The sequence below is a fragment of the Scylla paramamosain genome, unplaced genomic scaffold (assembly GCF_035594125.1).
Source record: "Scylla paramamosain isolate STU-SP2022 unplaced genomic scaffold, ASM3559412v1 Contig147, whole genome shotgun sequence".
NCBI lineage: Eukaryota > Metazoa > Arthropoda > Malacostraca > Decapoda > Portunidae > Scylla > Scylla paramamosain.
The window spans coordinates 42,501-54,818 of NW_026973812.1; the positions used below are offsets into that span (position 1 = coordinate 42,501).

The 12,318-nt window shown below is 45.7% G+C and overlaps 1 long non-coding RNA gene across 1 annotated transcript in view; it reads right to left on the minus strand.

Moving 5' to 3' along the window:
* Positions 1–1,932: 1,932 nt before the first annotated feature.
* LOC135099559 (uncharacterized) overlaps positions 1,933–12,318 on the minus strand; it is a 58,522-nt gene continuing 48,136 nt past the window's right edge. Inside the window, exons 19-21 of the long non-coding RNA XR_010268117.1 lie at positions 7,805–8,004; positions 6,479–6,595; positions 1,933–2,149 (exon numbers count right to left, since the gene is read on the minus strand). This is a non-coding gene — a long non-coding RNA (uncharacterized LOC135099559). The remainder of the gene's footprint in view (positions 2,150–6,478; positions 6,596–7,804; positions 8,005–12,318) is intronic.

Below are 12,318 nucleotides of genomic sequence, written 5' to 3' on the forward strand. Positions count from 1 at the left end.
CAGATTCTTTCACACCAAGGAGTAGCAAGTTGGAAGTCTGTGATTGTAACTATCCTGCTCAATTTCAGCTTCTATTCTAATCTCTACTTAATCTCCATATAGTTCCATTTTGGCCATAAGTCACTGTTTACTTAATCAATCCCTCCTAAGACACTGCACTTTTTTCAGATTATAGAGCTGATAGGTCTCGGTAGGGGGTTGAGTGGTGGCTTGAGAGGGCCTTGGTGGGGGCTGACAGGGTTTGGTAGGGCTTGGCAGGGGTGACAGCAAAGGCTTCTGTTTAAAATCTCACATCTCAAGCCACCTCATTACTTGAGAGGTGACAAAGGGCTTGGCAGAGCTTGACAGGGATTGGTAGAGGTGACAGAGGCAGGCAGGAGTGACAGGGGATGACAAGGAACACCTCAAAATTAATGTACACGCATGTACAGACCGACTGCCCCTCTAAAAATGCTTCAAACTTTCCTTGTTTTGTATAAGCTTGAGCACCTGGTACACTCACGGGCACACAGCACCCCCGGGCCGTCCCCCAACACCTTAGGGCCCGGGAAAGGGTGGTCCCAGGCCGGGATGGAAATAAATAAATAAAAATAAAAGCTGGAACCGGCCTTACCTTTCTTGAGGGCGTCTTCTTTATGTCTGTACATATTTCCATGGTGGCACACGCTACTAGCCGCCCCCTGGACACGCCCCTCGCCACCTCACGCATGTACAGACCGACTGCCCCTCTCTGAAAAGCAACAAATTCAGCCCTATATCAAGTCTGACTCGTGCCTGTTTACATTTCTCTGGGTCTCTGTCAGGGCTCAGGCGTGTATAATGGGAGAATGATAGAAAACGAAAGATTTTCAGGGGAAACTAGTTATAAGTCTATTATAAAATACCGTGATACAACCACTAATAATGTCTTAATAATGCACTTTTTCCTAACAGTATACTGAGGTCGACAAACTGAAAGGCTTTGGAGTAGTCAACAAAGACTGATTTCACTAATGAATTGCTTGGTATGTCAGTCACTTTGAATCGTCTTTTTGCCTTGTGACTAATTTTTAATGTCTCGGTTAGGTTAGGTTAGGTTAGGTTAGGTTAGGTAAGGTTAGGTTAGGTTAGGTCAGGTCAGGTCAGGTTAGGTTAGGTTAGGTTAAGTTAGGTCAGGTTAGGTTAGGTTAGGTTAGGTCAGGTCAGGTCAGGTTAGGTTAGGTTAGGTTAGGTAAGGTTAGGTTAGGTTAGGTTAAAAAAAAAAAGATATTTTTTTTCAGGTGAGGGCCAGTTAGGTTGTTTTTGTGGTACAGATTTAAGGTACAGTGACACATGGTACAGTGGCTTATGGTGAAGGTAGACAAGGCCTTCCTGCACCATTAGCACCATAGAGTACAGTGCTGTGGTACTGTAGCACTGAAATATTAAGCAAACACAAAAAAAAAAAAGATATTTTTTTTCAGGTGAGGGCCAGTTAGGTTGTTTTTGTGGTACAGTTTTAAGGTACAGTGACGCATGGTACAGTCGCTTATGGTGAAGGTAGACAAGGCCTTCCTGCACCATTAGCATCATAGGGTACAGTGATGTGGTATTGTAGCACTGAAATATTAAGAACACGAAAAAAAAACGATATATTTTTTTTTAAGTGAGGGCCAGTTAGGTTAAGTTTTTGGGGTACAGTTTAAATGTACAGTGACGCATGGTATAGTGGCTTATGGTGCAGGTAGACAAGGCCTTCCTGCACCATTAGCACCACAGAGAGAGAGAGAGAGAGAGAGAGAGAGAGAGAGAGAGAGAGAGAGAGAGAGAGAGAGAGAGAGAGAGAGAGAGAGAGAGAGAGAGAGAGAGAGAGAGAGAGAGAGAGAGAGAGAGAGAGAGAGAGACTTAACCAAACCTAACTAACTGAATTAATATAAACCTAACCTGATGGAAAGAAATAAAGAAAAAATAAAAGCTGCAACCGGCCTTACCTTTCTTGAGAAGCGTCTTTTTTATGTTTTTACATATTTCCCTGGTGGCAGACGCTACTAGCCGCCCCCTGGCGACACCCCTCGCCACCTCACACATGTACAGACCGACTGCCGCTTTAAAAAGCAACAAATTCACTCCTATATCAAGTCTGACTGGTGCGTTTGTTTACATTTCTCTGGGTCTCGGTCTGGACTCAGGCCTGCAGGATGGGAGAATGTTAGAAAACGAGAGATTTTCAGGCAAAACTAATATAAGTTAATGTTGTGATACAAAACTACAACCACTAATAATAATATACCTCATGTTTTAATAATGCCAAGACAATACAAGATAAACATTAATGACTTACAATGAAAAACAAGATGGAGATAGACAAATTAGGAAAGAAATAGGTTTCTATAGAGTATTACTGTGTGTGTGTGTGTGTGTGTGTGTGTGTGTGTGTGTGTGTCACTAATTTCTATCTCTTTCTCTCTCTCCTGAGAACTATTTCATATTGCTGTACATCAACATGAAATATCACCACACAAGCCTCTCTCTCTTTCTCTGCACCTCACAACACAACACAACACTTTATCACACTAATCAGTAAACAATACCAAAAGCTCCCCTTCTGCAGGCCTGACTCCTCCCTTTCATTCAGACCCTTTCTTTCCCTCTCTCTCAGCTTGCCCGCCTTCGTATCTGCGTCTATATTTACTCTTGATTCAAGTATACAACTCTACACCATACTGACCTATAGGTACAGTGCAAATAGCTTTTCTTCCTCCCTGTTTTTCCTGTCTCTCTGCCTGTCTGCCTCTTTCTCCCTCTCTACTGACTCATGGCTCAAAGATACAAGTCTAATTAAGCTTTGAACCTCTCTGTCTCTACAATATCATAAAACCTCAACACTCCAAACCAAACCAACCCTGCCAACACCTACCTGTCTCTCTGCCTCAGTCAGTCAGTCAGTCAGTCAGTCAGTCAGTCAGTCAGTCAGTCAGCCATTCAACCAGCCAGCTAGCCATTCAACCAACCAGCCAATCAATCAGTCACTCAGCTAGTCAGTCAGTCAGTCAGTCAGTCAGTCAGTCAGTCAGTCAGTCAGTCAGCCAGTCAGTCAGCCATTCAACCAGCCAGCTAGCCATTCAACCAACTAGCCAATCAATCAGTCACTCAGCTAGTCAGTCAGTCAGTCAGTCAGTCAGTCAGTCAGTCAGTCAGTCAGTCAGTCAGCCATTCAACCAGCCAGCTAGCCATTCAACCAACCAGCCAATCAATCAGTCACTCAGCTAGTCAGTTAGTCAGTCAGTCAGTCAGTCAGTCAGTCAGTCAGTCAGTCAGTCAGTCAGTCAGTCAGTCAGTCAGCCATTCAACCAGCCAGCTAGCCATTCAACCAACCAGCCAATCAATCAGTCACTCAGTCAGTCAGTCAGTCAGTCAGTCAGTCAGTCAGTCAGTCAGTCAGTCAGTCAGTTAGCCATTCAACCAGCCAGCTAGCCATTCAACCAACCAGCCAATAAATCAGTCACTCAGCTAGTCAGTCAGTCAGTCAGTCAGTCATTCAGTCAGTCAGTCAGTCAGTCAGTCAGTCAGCCATTCAACCAGCCAGCTAGGCATTCAACCAACCAGCCAATCAATCAGTCACTCAGCTAGTCAGTCAGTCAGTCAGTCAGTCAGTCAGTCAGTCAGTCAGTCAGTCAGCCAGTCAGTCAGCCATTCAACCAGCCAGCTAGCCATTCAACCAACTAGCCAATCAATCAGTCAGTCAGTCAGTCAGTCAGTCAGTCAGTCAGTCAGTCAGTCAGTCAGTCAGTCAGCCATTCAACCAGCCAGCTAGCCATTCAACCAACCAGCCAATCAATCAGTCACTCAGCTAGTCAGTTAGTCAGTCAGTCAGTCAGTCAGTCAGTCAGTCAGTCAGTCAGTCAGTCAGTCAGTCAGCCATTCAACCAGCCAGCTAGCCATTCAACCAACCAGCTAATCAATCAGTCACTCAGTTAGTCAGTCAGTCAGTCAGTCAGTCAGTCAGTCAGTCAGTCAGTTAGCCATTCAACCAGCCAGCTAGCCATTCAACCAACCAGCCAATCAATCAGTCACTCAGCTAGTCAGTCAGTCAGTCAGTCAGTCAGTCAGTCAGTCAGTCAGTCAGTCAGTCAGTCAGTCAGTCAGCCATTCAACCAGCCAGCTAGGCATTCAACCAACCAGCCAATCAATCAGTCACTCAGCTAGTCAGTCAGTCAGTCAGTCAGTCAGTCAGTCAGTCAGTCAGTTAGTCAGTCAGCCAGTCAGTCAGCCATTCAACCAGCCAGCTAGCCATTCAACCAACTAGCCAATCAATCAGTCACTCAGCTAGTCAGTCAGTCAGTCAGTCAGTCAGTCAGTCAGTCAGTCAGTCAGTCAGTCAGTCAGCCATTCAACCAACCAGCCAATCAATCAGTCACTCAGCTAGTCAGTTAGTCAGTCAGTCAGTCAGTAAGTCAGTCAGTCAGTCAGTCAGTCAGCCATTCAACCAGCCAGCTAGCCATTCAACCAACCAGCCAATCAATCAGTCACTCAGTTAGTCAGTCAGTCAGTCAGTCAGTCAGTCAGTCAGTCAGTCAGTCAGTTAGCCATTCAACCAGCCAGCTAGCCATTCGACAAACCAGCCAATCAATCAGTCACTCAGCTAGTCAGTCAGTCAGTTAGTCAGTCAGTCAGTCAGTCAGTCAGTCAGTCAGTCAGTCAGTCAGTCAGTCAGTCAGTCAGTCAGCCATTCAACCAGCCAGCTAGGCATTCAACCAACCAGCCAATCAATCAGTCACTCAGCTAGTCAGTCAGTCAGTCAGTCAGTCAGTCAGTCAGTCAGCCATTCAACCAACCAGCTAGCCACCCAACTACGAGTAGCTAACCAGCCAGTCAATCAGTCACTCAGCCAGCCAGTCAGTCAGTCAGTCAGTTAGTAAGCCAGCCAGCAAGCCAGCCAGCCAGCCAGTCAGTCAGTCAGTCAGTCAGTCACTCAGCCAGCGAGTCAGCCGGCCAGCCAGTCAGTTAGTTCTGTGGGCCTGTGTATGGTTCTGGTGGGCGTCTGTTTGGTTTGTGTTAGGTTCAGCTAGCCCTCTGTTTGGTCTGTGTTTGGTCTCTGGGCCATAGATGCAGCAAGACCGGTTCAAAATTCCAAGCACTGACGCACTGCACAGACTACCACCTCATGCCTGCTTGGTGTGAAAGAGTCTGCTGGGACAAATGACCTACACAGCAACTTGTATCAGTCCCCCAGATGTGTTCCTGGAAGCTCAGTGTTATGGATGCAGTGTGACATGCTGACTTAGGGAAGGCTGTCTGTCGTGGCTGCACCTTGCTGTGGCTAAGAAAAGGCTGTGTTTGTTTGAAGTGCTGTACTGGTCATGCTGGGAAGTGTACAGGTCACCATTAGTAGTAGAAATGTTGCACTAGAATGAAATTAGTTGGGAAATGTAATGCATAATTATTGGCAGGGAAAAGATGGTGACAGGGATGCTGGGACGTGCTTCACTGTGCACCGTGGTGGCCGCCCCTTGGTGCTTGGCGGTACCTTATAGGGCATCAAGGGGCAGTTATTGTAGTCTCATCTTACAGCAAAACAAGTAAAAGAAAAAAAATAGTAATAATAATAATAATATAAAAATTTTTTTATCATTGTCTTGATGAGCACAAATCTTTCCCTGCCAATACATAAACAGCACATTTTTTCACTAAATTTCACCATTGTAGTACACATTTATACTAGTAATGATGACCTGTAGACTTTTCAGGCATGACAACACTTGAAACACAACCATTTTGTTAGCTACAGCATAGAGCAGCCACCAGACAGCCTTCCCCCACGTCAGCATGTCACACACTGAATCTGTCAGTCTGCTTTCAAGAACACATGAGGGACTAACAGGAGTTGCCATGTACTTAATTTCCTGCAGATTCTTTCACACCAAGGAGTAGCAAGTTGGAAGTCTGTGATTGTAACTATCCTGCTCAATTTCAGCTTCTATTCTAATCTCTACTTAATCTCCATATAGTTCCATTTTGGCCATAAGTCACTGTTTACTTAATCAATCCCTCCTAAGACACTGCACTTTTTTCAGATTATAGAGCTGATAGGTCTCGGTAGGGGGTTGAGTGGTGGCTTGAGAGGGCCTTGGTGGGGGCTGACAGGGTTTGGTAGGGCTTGGCAGGGGTGACAGCAAAGGCTTCTGTTTAAAATCTCACATCTCAAGCCACCTCATTACTTGAGAGGTGACAAAGGGCTTGGCAGAGCTTGACAGGGATTGGTAGAGGTGACAGAGGCAGGCAGGAGTGACAGGGGATGACAAGGAACACCTCAAAATTAATGTACACGCATGTACAGACCGACTGCCCCTCTAAAAATGCTTCAAACTTTCCTTGTTTTGTATAAGCTTGAGCACCTGGTACACTCACGGGCACACAGCACCCCCGGGCCGTCCCCCAACACCTCAGGACTCGGGAAAGGGGGGGTCCCAGGCCGGGATGGAAATAAATAAATAAAAATAAAAGCTGGAACCGGCCTTACCTTTCTTGAGGGCGTCTTCTTTATGTCTGTACATATTTCCACGGTGGCACACGCTACTAGCCGCCCCCTGGACACGCCTCTCGCCACCTCACGCATGTACAGACCGACTGCCCCTCTCTGAAAAGCAACAAATTCAGCCCTATATCAAGTCTGACTCGTGCCTGTTTACATTTCTCTGGGTCTCTGTCAGGGCTCAGGCGTGTAGAATGAAAGAATGATAGAAAACGAAAGATTTTCAGGGGAAACTAGTTATAAGTCTATTATAAAATACCGTGATACAACCACTAATAATGTCTTAATAATGCACTTTTTCCTAACAGTATACTGAGGTCGACAAACTGAAAGGCTTTGGAGTAGTCAACAAAGACTGATTTCACTAATTAATTGCTTGGTATGTCAGTCACTTTGAATCGTCTTTTTGCCTTGTGACTAATTTTTAATGTCTCGGTTAGGTTAGGATAGGTTAGGTTAGGTTAGGTTAGGTTAGGTTAGGTTAGGTCAGGTCAGGTTAGGTTAGGTTAGGTTAGGTTAGGTCAGGTTAGGTTAGGTTAGGTTAGGTTAGGTCAGGTCAGGTCAGGTTAGGTTAGGTTAGGTTAGGTTAGGTAAGGTTAGGTTAGGTTAGGTTAGGTTAAAAAAAAAAGAGATTTTTTTTCAGGTGAGGGCCAGTTAGGTTGTTTTTGTGGTACAGATTTAAGGTACAGTGACACATGGTACAGTGGCTTATGGTGAAGGTAGACAAGGCCTTCCTGCACCATTAGCACCATAGAGTACAGTGCTGTGGTACTGTAGCACTGAAATATTAAGCAAACACAAAAAAAAAAAGATATTTTTTTTCAGGTGAGGGCCAGTTAGGTTGTTTTTGTGGTACAGTTTTAAGGTACAGTGACGCATGGTACAGTCGCTTATGGTGAAGGTAGACAAGGCCTTCCTGCACCATTAGCATCATAGGGTACAGTGATGTGGTATTGTAGCACTGAAATATTAAGAACACGAAAAAAAAACGATATATTTTTTTTTAAGTGAGGGCCAGTTAGGTTAAGTTTTTGGGGTACAGTTTAAATGTACAGTGACGCATGGTATAGTGGCTTATGGTGCAGGTAGACAAGGCCTTCCTGCACCATTAGCACCACACAGAGAGAGAGAGAGAGAGAGAGAGAGAGAGAGAGAGAGAGAGAGAGAGAGAGAGAGAGAGAGAGAGAGAGAGAGAGAGAGAGAGAGAGAGAGAGAGAGAGAGAGAGACTTAACCAAACCTAACTAACTGAATTAATATAAACCTAACCTGATGGAAAGAAATAAAGAAAAAATAAAAGCTGCAACCGGCCTTACCTTTCTTGAGAAGCGTCTTTTTTATGTTTTTACATATTTCCCTGGTGGCAGACGCTACTAGCCGCCCCCTGGCGACACCCCTCGCCACCTCACACATGTACAGACCGACTGCCGCTTTAAAAAGCAACAAATTCACTCCTATATCAAGTCTGACTGGTGCGTTTGTTTACATTTCTCTGGGTCTCGGTCTGGACTCAGGCCTGCAGGATGGGAGAATGTTAGAAAACGAGAGATTTTCAGGCAAAACTAATATAAGTTAATGTTGTGATACAAAACTACAACCACTAATAATAATATACCTCATGTTTTAATAATGCCAAGACAATACAAGATAAACATTAATGACTTACAATGAAAAACAAGATGGAGATAGACAAATTAGGAAAGAAATAGGTTTCTATAGAGTATTACTGTGTGTGTGTGCGTGTGTGTGTGTGTGTGTGTGTGTGTGTGTCACTAATTTCTATCTCTTTCTCTCTCTCCTGAGAACTATTTCATATTGCTGTACATCAACATGAAATATCACCACACAAGCCTCTCTCTCTTTCTCTGCACCTCACAACACAACACAACACTTTATCACACTAATCAGTAAACAATACCAAAAGCTCCCCTTCTGCAGGCCTGACTCCTCCCTTTCATTCAGACCCTTTCTTTCCCTCTCTCTCAGCTTGCCCGCCTTCGTATCTGCGTCTATATTTACTCTTGATTCAAGTATACAACTCTACACCATACTGACCTATAGGTACAGTGCAAATAGCTTTTCTTCCTCCCTGTTTTTCCTGTCTCTCTGCCTGTCTGCCTCTTTCTCCCTCTCTACTGACTCATGGCTCAAAGATACAAGTCTAATTAAGCTTTGAACCTCTCTGTCCCTACAATATCATAAAACCTCAACACTCCAAACCAAACCAACCCTGCCAACACCTACCTGTCTCTCTGCCTCAGTCAGTCAGTCAGTCAGTCAGTCAGTCAGTCAGTCAGTCAGTCAGCCATTCAACCAGCCAGCTAGCCATTCAACCAACCAGCCAATCAATCAGTCACTCAGCTAGTCAGTCAGTCAGTCAGTCAGTCAGTCAGTCAGTCAGTCAGTCAGTCAGTCAGCCAGTCAGTCAGCCATTCAACCAGCCAGCTAGCCATTCAACCAACTAGCCAATCAATCAGTCACTCAGCTAGTCAGTCAGTCAGTCAGTCAGTCAGTCAGTCAGTCAGTCAGTCAGTCAGTCAGTCAGCCATTCAACCAGCCAGCTAGCCATTCAACCAACCAGCCAATCAATCAGTCACTCAGCTAGTCAGTTAGTCAGTCAGTCAGTCAGTCAGTCAGTCAGTCAGTCAGTCAGTCAGTCAGTCAGTCAGTCAGTCAGCCATTCAACCAGCCAGCTAGCCATTCAACCAACCAGCCAATCAATCAGTCACTCAGTTAGTCAGTCAGTCAGTCAGTCAGTCAGTCAGTCAGTCAGTCAGTCAGTCAGTCAGTCAGTCAGTCAGTCAGTTAGCCATTCAACCAGCCAGCTAGTCATTCAACCAACCAGCCAATAAATCAGTCACTCAGCTAGTCAGTCAGTCAGTCAGTCAGTCAGTCAGTCAGTCAGTCAGTCAGTCAGTCAGTCAGCCATTCAACCAGCCAGCTAGGCATTCAACCAACCAGCCAATCAATCAGTCACTCAGCTAGTCAGTCAGTCAGTCAGTCAGTCAGTCAGTCAGTCAGTCAGTCAGTCAGCCAGTCAGTCAGCCATTCAACCAGCCAGCTAGCCATTCAACCAACTAGCCAATCAATCAGTCACTCAGTCAGTCAGTCAGTCAGTCAGTCAGTCAGTCAGTCAGTCAGTCAGTCAGCCATTCAACCAGCCAGCTAGCCATTCAACCAACCAGCCAATCAATCAGTCACTCAGCTAGTCAGTTAGTCAGTCAGTCAGTCAGTCAGTCAGTCAGTCAGTCAGTCAGTCAGTCAGTCAGTCAGCCATTCAACCAGCCAGCTAGCCATTCAACCAACCAGCCAATCAATCAGTCACTCAGTTAGTCAGTCAGTCAGTCAGTCAGTCAGTCAGTCAGTCAGTCAGTCAGTCAGTTAGCCATTCAACCAGCCAGCTAGCCATTCAACCAACCAGCCAATCAATCAGTCACTCAGCTAGTCAGTCAGTCAGTCAGTCAGTCAGTCAGTCAGTCAGTCAGTCAGTCAGTCAGTCAGTCAGTCAGTCAGCCATTCAACCAGCCAGCTAGGCATTCAACCAACCAGCCAATCAATCAGTCACTCAGCTAGTCAGTCAGTCAGTCAGTCAGTCAGTCAGTCAGTCAGTTAGTCAGTCAGTCAGCCAGTCAGTCAGCCATTCAACCAGCCAGCTAGCCATTCAACCAACTAGCCAATCAATCAGTCACTCAGCTAGTCAGTCAGTCAGTCAGTCAGTCAGTCAGTCAGTCAGTCAGTCAGTCAGTCAGTCAGTCAGCCATTCAACCAACCAGCCAATCAATCAGTCACTCAGCTAGTCAGTTAGTCAGTCAGTCAGTCAGTAAGTCAGTCAGTCAGTCAGTCAGTCAGCCATTCAACCAGCCAGCTAGCCATTCAACCAACCAGCCAATCAATCAGTCACTCAGTTAGTCAGTCAGTCAGTCAGTCAGTCAGTCAGTCAGTCAGTCAGTCAGTTAGCCATTCAACCAGCCAGCTAGCCATTCGACAAACCAGCCAATCAATCAGTCACTCAGCTAGTCAGTCAGTCAGTTAGTCAGTCAGTCAGTCAGTCAGTCAGTCAGTCAGTCAGTCAGTCAGTCAGTCAGTCAGTCAGTCAGCCATTCAACCAGCCAGCTAGGCATTCAACCAACCAGCCAATCAATCAGTCACTCAGCTAGTCAGTCAGTCAGTCAGTCAGTCAGTCAGTCAGTCAGCCATTCAACCAACCAGCTAGCCACCCAACTACGAGTAGCTAACCAGCCAGTCAATCAGTCACTCAGCCAGCCAGTCAGTCAGTCAGTCAGTCAGTTAGTAAGCCAGCCAGCAAGCCAGCCAGCCAGCCAGTCAGTCAGTCAGTCAGTCAGTCACTCAGCCAGCGAGTCAGCCGGCCAGCCAGTCAGTTAGTTCTGTGGGCCTGTGTATGGTTCTGGTGGGCGTCTGTTTGGTTTGTGTTAGGTTCAGCTAGCCCTCTGTTTGGTCTGTGTTTGGTCTCTGGGCCATAGATGCAGCAAGACCGGTTCAAAATTCCAAGCACTGACGCACTGCACAGACTACCACCTCATGCCTGCTTGGTGTGAAAGAGTCTGCTGGGACAAATGACCTACACAGCAACTTGTATCAGTCCCCCAGATGTGTTCCTGGAAGCTCAGTGTTATGGATGCAGTGTGACATGCTGACTTAGGGAAGGCTGTCTGTCGTGGCTGCACCTTGCTGTGGCTAAGAAAAGGCTGTGTTTGTTTGAAGTGCTGTACTGGTCATGCTGGGAAGTGTACAGGTCACCATTAGTAGTAGAAATGTTGCACTAGAATGAAATTAGTTGGGAAATGTAATGCATAATTATTGGCAGGGAAAAGATGGTGACAGGGATGCTGGGACGTGCTTCACTGTGCACCGTGGTGGCCGCCCCTTGGTGCTTGGCGGTACCTTATAGGGCATCAAGGGGCAGTTATTGTAGTCTCATCTTACAGCAAAACAAGTAAAAGAAAAAAAATAGTAATAATAATAATAATATAAAAATTTTTTTATCATTGTCTTGATGAGCACAAATCTTTCCCTGCCAATACATAAACAGCACATTTTTTCACTAAATTTCACCATTGTAGTACACATTTATACTAGTAATGATGACCTGTAGACTTTCCAGGCATGACAACACTTGAAACACAACCATTTTGTTAGCTACAGCATAGAGCAGCCACCAGACAGCCTTCCCCCACGTCAGCATGTCACACACTGAATCTGTCAGTCTGCTTTCAAGAACACATGAGGGACTAACAGGAGTTGCCATGTACTTAATTTCCTGCAGATTCTTTCACACCAAGGAGTAGCAAGTTGGAAGTCTGTGATTGTAACTATCCTGCTCAATTTCAGCTTCTATTCTAATCTCTACTTAATCTCCATATAGTTCCATTTTGGCCATAAGTCACTGTTTACTTAATCAATCCCTCCTAAGACACTGCACTTTTTTCAGATTATAGAGCTGATAGGTCTCGGTAGGGGGTTGAGTGGTGGCTTGAGAGGGCCTTGGTGGGGGCTGACAGGGTTTGGTAGGGCTTGGCAGGGGTGACAGCAAAGGCTTCTGTTTAAAATCTCACATCTCAAGCCACCTCATTACTTGAGAGGTGACAAAGGGCTTGGCAGAGCTTGACAGGGATTGGTAGAGGTGACAGAGGCAGGCAGGAGTGACAGGGGATGACAAGGAACACCTCAAAATTAATGTACACGCATATACAGACCGACTGCCCCTCTAAAAATGCTTCAAACTTTCCTTGTTTTGTATAAGCTTGAGCACCTGGTACACTCACGGGCACACAGCACCCCCGGGCCGTCCCCCAACACCTCAGGACTCGGG